This window comes from Sceloporus occidentalis, unplaced genomic scaffold (genome assembly GCF_023333645.1).
Source record: "Sceloporus occidentalis isolate IW3139 unplaced genomic scaffold, rSceOcc1.0.p SCAF_2, whole genome shotgun sequence".
Lineage (NCBI taxonomy): Eukaryota > Metazoa > Chordata > Lepidosauria > Squamata > Phrynosomatidae > Sceloporus > Sceloporus occidentalis.
Genome location: NW_028316982.1, coordinates 3,804,732 through 3,814,262, shown reverse-complemented (window position 1 = coordinate 3,814,262; position 9,531 = coordinate 3,804,732). Strand labels below are relative to the sequence as shown.

The window sequence follows — 9,531 nt, the reverse complement described above, 5'->3', positions numbered from 1 at the left end:
CCCTTTCGTCTCCATCCATAATGGTTTGACCAGGCTGTGCGCATGGGATCTTGTCAATACCCTAAAGGCACCAGATCCCATCTGATCTTGGGAGCTAAGCAGGGTTGGCATTGGTTAGTAGTGGGATGGGGGGGCCACCAACAAATACCAGATGCTGCAGGTGGTATTTCAGAGGATGTACCATATATATGCAACTATAAGTCAACCTCATTTATAAGTCGAGGGCAAGTTTTGGGGCCAAAATTATGGATTTTGATATGACTCATGGATACGTCGAGGGCAAAACTTAGGGGTATTTAGAAAAGGATGAAGCAAAGCAAAACAATGTCAAAAACTTACAAAATTCCAGCAGACATAGCTCTTTGTGCTCACTCTTAAGGCTGGATGGATGAGAGATTTGAGGGTATCAGTGCTTCCAAGACAGATTATACTCTTCCTTTTCAGCAGGGGATGGTTCCTTCTTTTTAATAAGAGTTCAGATATAGTACTTAGATTGACCCATGGATAAGTTGACTCAGTTTTTTGGGGTCAATTTTTTAACCTAAATTTCTAGACTTATACGTGAGTATATACAGTAACTGCCAAAACCAGCTCTGAAGATTCCTTGTGTAAGAAAACCCTATGGACTTTATCACATGGGGGACAGAATGTCATTGTCCCATCCCTATTCTGTGCTTCTCCTCAATCGCAAGAAGGACTTTCACACTAAAGCGCAGTCATCCAGACATTATCTCATCCAGAAAGCACAAGTCAAAGTGATCGCATGAAAGGCTTCCTCACTACATCATGCTGATCCCATAAATGAAGTAGAATTGCCCCCTCATTTCCCATCATTTGATATTATTGGAACATCCCATTAATGCAATTCACTGATGAGACATAACAGGATTAGTGCGATGAAGTGAGAAAGCCTTTTGCACAGTCACTTTCACTCACGCTTTCTGGAAGGGATAAGGACGCCCGTCTCCACGTGATAAAGTCCTATGAAATTAATGGGATCACCATGTAGCAATGGGCTACTTGAAGGCCCACATGCACACACACAAAAATCCACCAGTGATACCTTTATGGGGCCAACCAAAATGCACAATATAGGTGTTGCAAGCTTTCAAAGCTCCACTGGCTTCTTCATCAAGCAAGGTGTTAAAACCCATGAAGGGGGGGGGGATTGAAGATGTTAGTCATAGGCCTACATTTTGCTGTTTTTGTTCTCATGTCAGATTGTATGGGTATTTCTCCTTCTAGCCATGTGGCTACTGGGAGATTCTCAAAGCCCAGGAAATTTAACATTCATTTGCAAAACAAAACAGATGCTTGCTTTGCAATCCACTATGTCATCATCCTTTGTGAGGCCAAAGTCCCCTTAGGTGGTGTTGACGTAGAACATGCCAATGCAGTGCCAATGTTAGAAAAAAATGTTTTACCTTTGTTGGAGATGGAAATCTCAAATAGTATGGTCCCAGTTACACACACACACACACACACACACACACACACACACACACACACCTACTCATTCATCCACCCATCCTAAAACTGCAAACAAGATATTGCACACAGTGAGGTTGCAATGGAGTAGGCAACTGCAGTGGGTCTGAAGGACAATTTTCAGCTGTCCAGGAACTTCATTGGCACACGTATCTACACTTGATCTTAGTCAAAAAGCCACGATGACACACATATCATTTGAGCAGTAATTCTGTGCTGTCTCTCCAATGAGATGCAAACAACAGAACTCATCTGAGCTGCTGAACATCTGGAGTGGGTGGGGATGCTGCAACCCCTTGCAAGCTGGAGAAGAGAGACCTCTTTCAGTTTCAAAAGCAATCTCATTTGGGGAGAAAGGAGGGCTATAAATCCAATAAATAAATAAAATCCCCTGTGTGGCATATCTAACCTGTTTCTTTTCTCTCTGCCTTTTTATGTGACTATTAAACAAGCTGAGGATTCTTCAATCCCTGGCAGCTGTTGATCCAGTTGAGAGTTTTGTAAGATCTGCAAAGGGCCTGGAAACCGTCAGTGGTTCAAAATCTCCAAACCACACACGCATGTCCATTCATGTGCCCATCCTAAAATTGCAAAAATGATATTGCACACAATGGAGGTTGCAGTTGGAGTGGGTCGCTGCAGCATGCCTGAAGGACAGTTTTCTGCTGTCAAGGAATTTCATGGACGGCAGACAACTGTCCTTCAGTTTTCTGAATTTTGCCCTACCAAACATTCCAAAAAAGCAGAAACGGCTGAAGCCAGAAGTGTGGCTCTTTGGGGTGTGGGGAATGAAAGGATTGGCCTCGGCCTCCAAAACAGGAATGCCACCAGTCAAATGAATTTTTCTGTCACTCTCCAAACTTCTAGCATTGCAGCGACTTGAAAGGTCAGTTCGACATTTCGAAATACAGTTTTTAGGCACCCAAAGAAAAGGATCAGGAAAAGGGGCCAAGGGAATCTGAACAAAGCAAACAGAAGAGCTTGTCTAGGGGGAATGATTTAATGTCTCTCTCTCCAATGCTTGAAATTTGGGGACTGAAGGAAAATGTCAGGAAAGGAAGCAGAATTCTTATTTGGATCAGAAATGTCCTCGTCCCATTCCCTCCTATAACTGCTGGAAGTCCACTTCTCTTTTTGGAAAACTGGCATTTTAAAAACTTTAAACACTGCAAGCCCCCACCCACCGCAACCTAGTTAGAAAGTGATTTCATGCTCTTGAGGGCTTCTTTTTTGGTTAGCATACCCTCCCATTTGGCAGGGAGTGTCCCCATTAATCCTCTGCCATCTGAATTCTTCAACTGCTTTTCAAATGTCCCAGTTTCTTTCTCCTCCTCCCACTTTCCCCTTTTGTCCTCACTTACTTCTGTTCCTGAAAACTGAGTTCAAAATGCAAAAGTACACTGGACTCAGCTAACTCAGTATGAAGTGGAGGAGAGGAGGAATTTTTCTCTTTCCTGCAGATTTAGGTAAAAGCAAACTGCTGCAGCATCTTCTAACTTGTGTATTCTCCCACATTAATAACTTTTGACCACACTCCAATGCTGCTTTACCACATGTATCCTAGTTTTCACCTGTGAAAGTACTGGACAGCATGGATCAATAAAAAGGTGGGTCTGGGGAGTCTGGACACGTCACAGATTGCAAAATAATTTGGGGGAGGAGGCGCATGTGGTGTTAAGGCTGTCGCTCCAAGGTTCAGGTAATATCGAACCCATTTGCTTCCTTGGTTTCATGCACGCGGCAGCTGCATTTTCAGAGCTGGCTGGTTGTTTTCCTGCTGTGGCTGCAAGTGCTAGAAAGAAACCTTCAACTCAGCACTATCTGATATAATGCCGAGCTTTCCAGGTTCACACTCTGCGGTGACATATTTTGTTGTAGGGAGGCTTTTCAAAGAATGGTCACTGGCAACTATAGTAGCTTCAGCAGTAAAATGTGCAGTGATCTCACTGATGGAGTACACTAAGATACTCTGCACCCTACTAGCACTAGTAAGCTGTTGTTGTGCACTTTCAAGTCATTTGCAAATCAGGGTGACCCTAAGGCCAACCTATCACTGGGTCTTCCTGGTGAGATCTGTACAGAGAGTGGTTACTTTTACCTGTCTCTGAGGCTGAGAGAATGTGACTCTCCCAAGGTCACACAAAGAGTTTCCATGACCAAGCAGGCATTCAAAGCCTGGTCTCCAGTTCTAGTCCAATGATCAAACCACTGCACCATGCTGGGCAGAATCTATGACTAAATACATTAAATACCGCTCTGGTGCCGCAACAAACTACATTTCCCAGAACCCCATAGTATTGAGCCATGGCAGTTAAAGTGATGTCAAACTGGATTATTTCTGCAGTGCAGATGCAGCTACAGTTCACTTCCTCAAAAGCCTGGAGCAGTGTTTGGGCTTCAGGTTTATATGTTCATTATAGCAGTTTTCAAAGAAAAAATATTGTCACAGGTAGTTTCTTGCAGCATTAAAAGGAGGAAGGAAGGAGAGAAGGAAGGGGGAAAATAAAATAAAGGAGGAAAAGAAAATGTAGCAGCATCTTTAAGACTAACGATTTTATTTTCGCAAGAGCTTTTGTGGATAGAAACCCACTTCTTTGAAGCATGCCACCTTCATTATAAACAGGTGGTGGAAGGAGAGTGAAATTGGATACAGAAGCAGCAATTATTTTATTAACACTAGTTGCCACAAACAAACAGGGTAAACATCCTCCTAGATTGAGAAACAGTACCACGCAATAAGCTTATTTTATCCAATGCAAGTCTGGTCAGCAGTTTATTATTTCTAAAAGAGGAAAATCATAGAATCGTAGAGTTGGAAGAGACCCCCAAGGGCCCTGATCCAGTCCAACCCCGTTCTGCCGTGCAGGAAATCTCAGCCAAAGCATCCCCATTGACAGATGGCCATCCAGCCTCTGTTTAAAGACCTCTAAGAAAGGAGACTCCACCAAAATATCAGAGGAAATGTCTTCCACTTTCAAACAGCCCTTACTGTCAAGATGTTCCTAATATTGAGGTGGAACCACTTTTCCTGTAGCTTGCATCCATTGTTCCGTGTTCTAGTCTCTGGAGCAGCAGAAAACAAGCTTGCTCCCTCCTCAACATGACATCCCTTCAAATATTTAAACAGGGCTATCATATCACCCCTTAACCTTCTCTTCTCCAGGTTAAACATCCCCAGATGCCTAAGTCATTCCTCATAGGACATGGTTTCCAGACCCTTCACCATTTTAGTCGCCCTCCTTTGGACACATGGCTCCAGTTCTCAATGTCCACTTGTGGTGCCCAGAACTGGAGACAATATTCCAGGTGGGGCCTGACCAAAGCAGAATACAGTGGCACTATTACTTCCCTTGATCTAGATACTATATTTCTATTGATGCAGCCTAAAATCACATTGACCTTGTTAGCTGCCACATTGCACTGTTGACTCGTGGTTTATTATCAGGGGAAGGCAATGGCAGATCTCCTCTGAGCAAATCTTGCCCAGAAAACCCCATGATAGCTTCGCCTTAGAGTCACCATAAATCAAAGACTTGAAAGCACACAACAACAGTCAGAATTCATTGGACTGAAACTCCCAGCAGTAGAGCCAATGATGAGGAATGATGGGAGTTGAGGTCCAAGAACATCTGGAGAGCTAATTGATGATTAAGCAATAAGTATGTTAGAGCAGCATTGAGTAGAGTAGCAGCACCACCTGGTGGTCATAAAATGCATGACAGCAACATATGGTGGAATTTGTGCCAGATTAAGACATCTGCAGAAATAATCCAGGTTGAGACCAGTTTAACTGGCATGGCTCAATGCTATGGAATTCTGGGAACTGTAGTTTTGTGAGACATTGAGCTTTCTTTGTCAGAGAGCTCTGCTGCCACAACAAACTACAGTTCCAAGAATCCCCTAGCATTGAGCCATGCCAGTTAAAGTGGTGTCAACCTGGATTATTTCTGCTGTGCGGACGCAGCCGTAGAGGCTGTAAACCAAGAATCTTGGGGCTGACCTAAAGATGTTGCACCACTGTACCTCCCAATGTTCCTCGCCTTTAGCTATGCTGGCTAGGGATGCTGGGAACTGCAATCCAATTACTGTATAGTTTAAAAGCCATGCAATTCCTGCTTCATGTTGATGTTGTGTGCCTTCAAGCTAGTTCTGATTTATGACGACCCTATCATGGGCTTTTCTTACCAAGCTTCTTTAGAGAGGGTTTGCTCTGGAGACCAGGGTTCAATTCCCAGCTCAGCCATGAAACCCACTGGGTGACCCTTGGGCAAGCCACACTCTCTCAGCCTCCAAGGAAGGGAAAGGCACAAAGCCCTCTGAACAAACCTTGCCAAGAAAAGCCTGTGACAAGGTTGCCTTAGGCTCGCCATAAATTTGAAACGGTTTGAAGATGCACAACAACAACACAGTGACCAAAGTGATGCAAAGACAGCAAGTAAAAGAGTTCCAGTTGCAATCAATGCTCACTGTCTCACTCTCTGCAAAGCTAGAAATTCGGGGACTGAAGTAAAATTTCATGTCGTGAGGGAGGTTGCAGGGGAGATGCTATACCAAAATTCGTAGTAGCTCACAGATTTGGATATGACAGTCTCAAATTCCTGCATTTGACACTTGCAATGGCTACATCCCACCAGCTTTCCATCTATTTCAGCCATATATTGAGGACAGTGGACTTTATCACACAGGGAAAATCAGGGGGTTTAAACAGCAATTATCCCATGAACATCATGCAATCGCGATTAACATTTTCACACACATTGTAGTTAAAGAACTATTATCCTGGGAATAAAAAGACAATAAACAGGCAATGCACAGCACCAGATCATTCACTGGATTTCCCCATGAATGATGTGTTGCTGTTTATTGCCTGTTTATTCCTGGGATAATGGCACTTTAATTGCAATGTCATGTAAAAATGTTAATCGCAATTGCACACTTTTTCTGGGTAACCGCTGTTTAAACCCCAGATTCCCCCCGTGTGAGAAAGTCCAGTGTTCCTGATTTTGCAGCAATCTGTAAATAGGTCACGTGGGTCCAAAACACACTGCAGAAATAATCCAGTTTGAAGCCACTTTAGCTGCCCTGGCTCAGTGCTAGGAAATCCTAGGAATTGTCGTTTATTGTGGCACCAGAGCTCTCTGACAGAGAAGGCTCAATGTCTCATCAGACTACAATTCCCAGGATTCCCTAGCATTGAGCCAGGGCAGTTAAAGCTGTCTCAAAGTGGATTACTTCTGCAGTGTGTTTTGGATCACAATCTCCCCATATCGCTGGACTGGGGCTGTGTTAGATATATAGCCACTTGCCCTTCTGCCTAAGTAGCCTAAAGGCACTAGACATTGTCTGATCTTGGATGCTAAGCAGGGTCAGCCCTGGTTCATACTTGAATGGGTGACCACAGGCAAGTCACACTCTCTCAGCCTCAGGGAAAGGCAATGGCAAACTTCCTCTGAACAAATCTTGCCAGGAAAATCCCACAATAAGTTTCACTTTAGGGACGGCATAATTCAAAAATGACTTTAAGGCACACGCGGTGCGCGCGCGCACACACACACACACACACAGACACTCATAGCCTGAAGGTAATTTTATGCAATATTTTAAAATAATGTTGTGCATGAAACAAACCATCAGGAAGCAAAGGTGTCAACTACCTTGGAATTTGTTGGCAAGACCGGTTGAGAGGTTGTTTGCCATTGCCTTTCCCTGAGGCTGAGAGAGTGTGACTTGCCCAAGGGTCACCCAGTGGGTTCCATGGCAGAGCTGGGATTTGAACCCAGGCCTCCAGAGTCATAGTCTGACACTCAACCCACTATGCCACACTGCCTTTCTAGGCCATGCGTATAAGGTGTAGAAGAAACATAAATGAATGTTATGTTTAAACTCCAAGATATGTCATTATGCCGTTGTGTCAGTAAGGCTGGTATCATTCGGTGTGGTAACTCATGGGGCCACCGCCCCATTGACTTTCTCCTATAACACACCACACAGAATCCTTAGTAATTTGTTGCTGCTTTTTGGCATAAATGTTACTCATAAAGCATAATTCCCATACCTCACTGAATCTAGTAGTGATAGTTGTGACATAAACAACTTGCAAAATTAAAATTATACCTTTACATTACAATATCATACGCACAGCCTCAATGTATTTAATCATGCATAGTTTCATGTGGTTAAAGTGAACATTTGGTAAAATGTGATGTTTTAAAGTAAAATTTTAAAAGAATTGTGTTTTTTTAATTAAAATTAAAATTTTGATTTATTTTTAATTGGCTAAGTATATTTTCTATCCCAGCTGAGTGCTCTCCTTCTCCGGAGCCATTTTCACCCTTATATTCCATCCAAAATCTCAATTCCTTCTCTGGAGGTAATTTTCCATCTTCTTTTCTCAACACTTTCTCCATGAATTCTTTCCAAATTCCATCAAGGTCCCTCTATATGGAATTGTGTATTGCATACAATTTATACACATGAACTTTAGTTTCAATTTAAAAAATTATAAAGAATGTTTTCAAAAATTGAAATTGTTACTGATCTTCATAGATACAGAGAAAGCATTTGACAACATGAGATGGAAATTTGAATGGGAGATAAATTTTACGGCAAATATAAACATTTTATTTTTTAATTAATTTTTAAAAAAGATTTTGAAATTTGATGTTTAAAATTTCTGGGGCATCTCTTTCCTCCTTCCACGGAGCCTCAACCCAATCGCTTCATCTCTTCCAGTGAGTTATATGGAGTTTATACGGAATATTAAAATGGAATAAAGGATATTTATCATTAGAGAACTAGGGGAAGCACGGCATGTGTATTTTGTTGATGTAACATAAGACTTGTATATTTCTAATCCTGTTTGGATAACAATATAAAATAAAATAAAAATACTTTTGGTCCCAAGCATTTTGGATAAGAGGGACTCAACCAGTTGCCACATCTCCGGTTGTCAACTCCACGTGTCATGAATTTCGACTGGCCCTTATCGCTATTTTGAAAACTCGGCAACACTAACTCCAATGCATTTGGAGAGGCAATAGTTTGGGGAAGGCTGGAGTAGAAAATTTCCCTGTTAGGAAATCCTAGCATGACGCACAACACCAAGAATCCTCTGGGCTATGGATAATAATAGTTGTACCAGAGAAATAAAATATTCCAAGGGTTGCACCACTTTCTGTCTTCATGATGGATCGTCCTCTACAAGTTCACAAGCCCAACACCACTTGAGCTTTCAGCTTAGAAATAAGGAGAAAGGATATGGAAGAGTTAGAAGGGTTTATGGAAGAAAGGAGGAAGGAGGAGAAAGGGAAGGAAAGAGAGTAAAAGAAAGATAGAAGGATGAGAAGAGAAAGAATAAGTAGAGAGGTAAAGAAGGAAAGAACTGAAAGAGTGTGGAAGGTAATAACTGGTAAAGGTAAAAGAAATTAACTGAGTTATAAGTGTGGAAGATTGTATTTTTGGTTGTATGTTTGTTTGATTTGTTTACAATTAGCACTTGTATTTGTCTTTTATAGTTTTAACGTGTATGTTTTTTAATTTAAATAATAGAAATAAGGGGAAAGGAGAGCACCACAAAGCATTTTGGAAGTTGTGATGAAAGTTGTGGAAGGCTGTATCCACACTGCAGAAATAATCCAGTTTGGCACCACTTTAGCTGCCATGGCTCAATCCTATGGGATCACAGGAACTGCAGTTTTATTGTGGCACCAGAGCCCTCTGACAGTGAAAGTTTAATATCCCACAAAACTACAATTTCCAGAATTTTCATAGCATGGAAGGATGGCAGTTAATGCCATCAACCCTTGTTCCTTGGAGGTCTTTAAGCAGAGGCTGGATGGCCATCTGTCATTGGGGATGCTTTGATTGAGAGTTCCTGCATGGCAGAATGGGGTTGGACTGGATGGCCCTGGGGTCTCTTCCAATTCTACGATTCTATGATTCTATGATTAATGCACTGTCAAAATGGATTATTTCTGCAGTGCGGAGAGCCCCAAAGAAAGATACCAAAGAGATTTCTCCACCCCTCTTCTTACCTCATAATGA

The 9,531-nt window shown here is 42.2% G+C and overlaps 1 non-coding gene across 1 annotated transcript; it reads right to left on the bottom strand.

The window, feature by feature from the left end:
• Positions 1-7,243: 7,243 nt before the first annotated feature.
• Positions 7,244-7,315, bottom strand: TRNAH-AUG (transfer RNA histidin (anticodon AUG)). Its single transcript has one exon. It is a non-coding gene; the product is annotated as a tRNA-His (tRNA).
• Between the last annotated feature and the right edge of the window lie 2,216 nt (positions 7,316-9,531).